We start from the raw sequence: 5000 nt of genomic DNA, 5'->3' as shown, positions 1-5000 counted from the left end.
TTGCCAAAATCTTTCCGCTGCCATTCAAAAATGGACTACTCCTCCACACCTCCTCCCGTCCATGCCAAACGGCGTTTTCTCTCAACTTTGGCATGCTCGGAGAGAAAAAAAGGCAGGTAAAGGTTGTGGATAAAAAAGTAAAAAATTGCCAAAATACTTTCTGGGCCCTCAAAAAAAGGCCTACTCCTCAACGCCTGCTCCCGTCCATGCCGAACCGCGTTTTCTATCAACTTTGGCATGCTCGGAGAGAGAAAAAAGGAAAAAAAGAAAAAAAAGGTCCAGTAAAGGTTGTGGATAAAAGTAACCGGCTTTGGAGAATTGCCTGAATCCTTCCGGCGCTGTGAAAAAAAAAGACCAAAAAAAAGACCTGGTCGTCAACGCCTGCTCCTGTCCATGCCAAACGGCGTTTTCCTCTCAACTTTGGCATGCTCGCTGAGGAAAAGGCAGGTAAAGGTTGTGGATAAAAAGTAAACGCGCTGTGGAGAATTGCCCAAATCGTTCAGGCGCCGTGAAAAAAAGAAAGACGTAGTCGTCAACGTCTGGTCCCGTCAATGGCGAAGGGCGTTTTCTCTCAACTTTGGCATGCTCGCTGAGGAAAAGGCAGGTAAAGGTTGTGGATAAAAGTCCGAAGAACCTCGCTACAATTGCCAAAATCTTTCCGCTGCCATTCAAAAATGGACTACTCCTCCACACCTCCTCCCGTCCATGCCAAACGGCGTTTTCTCTCAACTTTGGCATGCTCGGAGAGAAAAAAAGGCAGGTAAAGGTTGTGGATAAAAAAGTAAAAAATTGCCAAAATACTTTCTGGGCCCTCAAAAAAAGGCCTACTCCTCAACGCCTGCTCCCGTCCATGCCGAACCGCGTTTTCTATCAACTTTGGCATGCTCGGAGAGAGAAAAAGGAAAAAAAGAAAAAAAAGGTCCAGTAAAGGTTGTGGATAAAAGTAACCGGCTTTGGAGAATTGCCTGAATCCTTCCGGCGCTGTGAAAAAAAAAGACCAAAAAAAAGACCTGGTCGTCAACGCCTGCTCCTGTCCATGCCAAACGGCGTTTTCCTCTCAACTTTGGCATGCTCGCTGAGGAAAAGGCAGGTAAAGGTTGTGGATAAAAAGTAAACGCGCTGTGGAGAATTGCCCAAATCGTTCAGGCGCCGTGAAAAAAAGAAAGACGTAGTCGTCAACGTCTGGTCCCGTCAATGGCGAAGGGCGTTTTCTCTCAACTTTGGCATGCTCGCTGAGGAAAAGGCAGGTAAAGGTTGTGGATAAAAGTCCGAAGAACCTCGCTACAATTGCCAAAATCTTTCCGCTGCCATTCAAAAATGGACTACTCCTCCACACCTCCTCCCGTCCATGCCAAACGGCGTTTTCTCTCAACTTTGGCATGCTCGGAGAGAAAAAAAGGCAGGTAAAGGTTGTGGATAAAAAAGTAAAAAATTGCCAAAATACTTTCTGGGCCCTCAAAAAAAGGCCTACTCCTCAACGCCTGCTCCCGTCCATGCCGAACCGCGTTTTCTATCAACTTTGGCATGCTCGGAGAGAGAAAAAAGGAAAAAAAGAAAAAAAAGGTCCAGTAAAGGTTGTGGATAAAAGTAACCGGCTTTGGAGAATTGCCTGAATCCTTCCGGCGCTGTGAAAAAAAAAGACCAAAAAAAAGACCTGGTCGTCAACGCCTGCTCCTGTCCATGCCAAACGGCGTTTTCCTCTCAACTTTGGCATGCTCGCTGAGGAAAAGGCAGGTAAAGGTTGTGGATAAAAAGTAAACGCGCTGTGGAGAATTGCCCAAATCGTTCAGGCGCCGTGAAAAAAAGAAAGACGTAGTCGTCAACGTCTGGTCCCGTCAATGGCGAAGGGCGTTTTCTCTCAACTTTGGCATGCTCGCTGAGGAAAAGGCAGGTAAAGGTTGTGGATAAAAGTCCGAAGAACCTCGCTACAATTGCCAAAATCTTTCCGCTGCCATTCAAAAATGGACTACTCCTCCACACCTCCTCCCGTCCATGCCAAACGGCGTTTTCTCTCAACTTTGGCATGCTCGGAGAGAAAAAAAGGCAGGTAAAGGTTGTGGATAAAAAAGTAAAAAATTGCCAAAATACTTTCTGGGCCCTCAAAAAAAGGCCTACTCCTCAACGCCTGCTCCCGTCCATGCCGAACCGCGTTTTCTATCAACTTTGGCATGCTCGGAGAGAGAAAAAAGGAAAAAAAGAAAAAAAAGGTCCAGTAAAGGTTGTGGATAAAAGTAACCGGCTTTGGAGAATTGCCTGAATCCTTCCGGCGCTGTGAAAAAAAAAGACCAAAAAAAAGACCTGGTCGTCAACGCCTGCTCCTGTCCATGCCAAACGGCGTTTTCCTCTCAACTTTGGCATGCTCGCTGAGGAAAAGGCAGGTAAAGGTTGTGGATAAAAAGTAAACGCGCTGTGGAGAATTGCCCAAATCGTTCAGGCGCCGTGAAAAAAAGAAAGACGTAGTCGTCAACGTCTGGTCCCGTCAATGGCGAAGGGCGTTTTCTCTCAACTTTGGCATGCTCGCTGAGGAAAAGGCAGGTAAAGGTTGTGGATAAAAGTCCGAAGAACCTCGCTACAATTGCCAAAATCTTTCCGCTGCCATTCAAAAATGGACTACTCCTCCACACCTCCTCCCGTCCATGCCAAACGGCGTTTTCTCTCAACTTTGGCATGCTCGGAGAGAAAAAAAGGCAGGTAAAGGTTGTGGATAAAAAAGTAAAAAATTGCCAAAATACTTTCTGGGCCCTCAAAAAAAGGCCTACTCCTCAACGCCTGCTCCCGTCCATGCCGAACCGCGTTTTCTATCAACTTTGGCATGCTCGGAGAGAGAAAAAAGGAAAAAAGAAAAAAAAGGTCCAGTAAAGGTTGTGGATAAAAGTAACCGGCTTTGGAGAATTGCCTGAATCCTTCCGGCGCTGTGAAAAAAAAAGACCAAAAAAAAGACCTGGTCGTCAACGCCTGCTCCTGTCCATGCCAAACGGCGTTTTCCTCTCAACTTTGGCATGCTCGCTGAGGAAAAGGCAGGTAAAGGTTGTGGATAAAAAGTAAACGCGCTGTGGAGAATTGCCCAAATCGTTCAGGCGCCGTGAAAAAAAGAAAGACGTAGTCGTCAACGTCTGGTCCCGTCAATGGCGAAGGGCGTTTTCTCTCAACTTTGGCATGCTCGCTGAGGAAAAGGCAGGTAAAGGTTGTGGATAAAAGTCCGAAGAACCTCGCTACAATTGCCAAAATCTTTCCGCTGCCATTCAAAAATGGACTACTCCTCCACACCTCCTCCCGTCCATGCCAAACGGCGTTTTCTCTCAACTTTGGCATGCTCGAGAGAAAAAAAGGCAGGTAAAGGTTGTGGATAAAAAAGTCAAAAATTGCCAAAATACTGGGCCCTCAAAAAAGGCCTACTCCTCAACGCCTGCTCCCGTCCATGCCGAACCGCGTTTTCTATCAACTTTGGCATGCTCGAGAGGAAAAAAGGCAGGTAAAGGTTGTGGATAAAAAACTGCCAAAAAGGCCCTCAGGCTACTCCTCAACGCCTGCTCCGTCCATGCCGAAACGCGTTTTCTATCAACTTTGGCATGCTCGGAGGGGGCAGGTAAAGGTTGTGGATAAAACTCCAAAACCTCGCTACAATTGCCAAAATACTTTCTGGGCCCTCAAAAAAAGGCCTACTCCTCAACGCCTGGTCCCCAGGCACGTGCTGGGGGGCCTCAACTCAGGCTCTGCCCAATGTGGATCAAGGTCCACCTTCGCAGCGCCTTATGCGACACCCTGGTTGTGGGGGACGCGGCGTGGCGTGGCGGATCGCTCCGGTCGGCGCACAGCCGGCAACGGTCGACCCGTCCGCCTGGCTTTACTGCCCCCGCGCTTCTGTCTTTTGCACTGGCAAGCTAGCGACCGCTCGGCGTGCGAGGCCCGAGTCGGGGGACGGGAGTCTCGGGAGCCCACCAGCTCCCCGCAGGCTACCCGCCCGGCTGCCGAGCTTCCCGCCTGCGCGTCCAAGTGTGAACGCGCACGGCCGCCTCGCCGGGCTTCCTTTGCCGGGGCTCGGCTTGTCGGCCGGCGTCTCACGGTCCGTAGAAGGTTCGGTGCGTTCGCTGACGACGGGTCGAGAGAAGCGTTTTCTCTCCTCCCTCACTGACGGTCGTTGGTGCTCCCCAGCCCCTTCGGCGTCCCAAAGCGTAACGCCTGCTTCATCTCGTCAAGGGCGCGCCCGTCTCTAACCGGGCGTCGTCCGGCACGTGGAAACGGGCGGGAGACGGTGTCGAGGAGGAAGAAAGGGTGGGGTCCGGTCCGGTCCGGTCTGGTCTCCTCCTCCTCCTTCTTCTTCTTGGCGCGCCTCCCGCCGAGACCGATGGATTCGTTGCACTCTCAGGCCCTGAATCTGTTGTCCGGTGGTTTCAGTTGATAGTGCTGCCGCGGACCGCCCACGGAAAGAGCTCAGCCCTCGTTTCTGTGAGCAGCGGTCCCAACTGGCGCTGCAACCGTCTCCCGGGGGCACGCAGAATACGGGTTGCATTCTGGTTGATCCTGCCAGTAGTCATATGCTTGTCTCAAAGATTAAGCCATGCATGTCTAAGTTCACACCCTCGTACGGTGAAACCGCGAATGGCTCATTAAATCAGTCGAGGTTCCTTAGATGATCCAAATTTACTTGGATAACTGTGGTAATTCTAGAGCTAATACATGCCGACCAGCTCCGACCCCTCGGGGAAAGAGCGCTTTTATTAGTTCAAAGCCAGTCGGGTTCTGCCCGTCCTTTGGTGACTCTGGATAACTTTGTGCCGATCGCATGGCCTCGAGCCGGCGACGCATCTTTCAAATGTCTGCCCTATCAAATGACGATGGTACGTGATCTGCCTACCATGTTAGCAACGGGTAGCGGGGAATCAGGGTTCGATTCCGGAGAGGGAGCATGAGAAACGGCTACCACATCCAAGGAAGGCAGCAGGCGCGCAACTTACCCACTCCTGGCACGGGGAGGTAGTGACGAAAAATAACAATACGGA

At 50.5% G+C, this 5000-nt stretch overlaps 1 non-coding gene across 1 annotated transcript in view; it reads left to right on the top strand.

Annotated features, from left to right (window-relative positions):
* Positions 1 to 4508: 4508 nt before the first annotated feature.
* The window catches only part of LOC143279283 (small subunit ribosomal RNA), a 1829-nt gene continuing 1337 nt past the window's right edge, over positions 4509 to 5000 (top strand). The window contains exon 1 of the ribosomal RNA XR_013054829.1: positions 4509 to 5000. This exon is cut by the window's right edge and continues 1337 nt beyond it. This is a non-coding gene — a ribosomal RNA (small subunit ribosomal RNA).

The sequence above is a fragment of the Babylonia areolata genome, unplaced genomic scaffold, assembly GCF_041734735.1.
Source record: "Babylonia areolata isolate BAREFJ2019XMU unplaced genomic scaffold, ASM4173473v1 tig00055243, whole genome shotgun sequence".
NCBI lineage: Eukaryota > Metazoa > Mollusca > Gastropoda > Neogastropoda > Buccinidae > Babylonia > Babylonia areolata.
The sequence above is the reverse complement of the archived record's forward strand: the minus strand, read 5'-3'. Positions and strand labels throughout refer to the sequence as shown.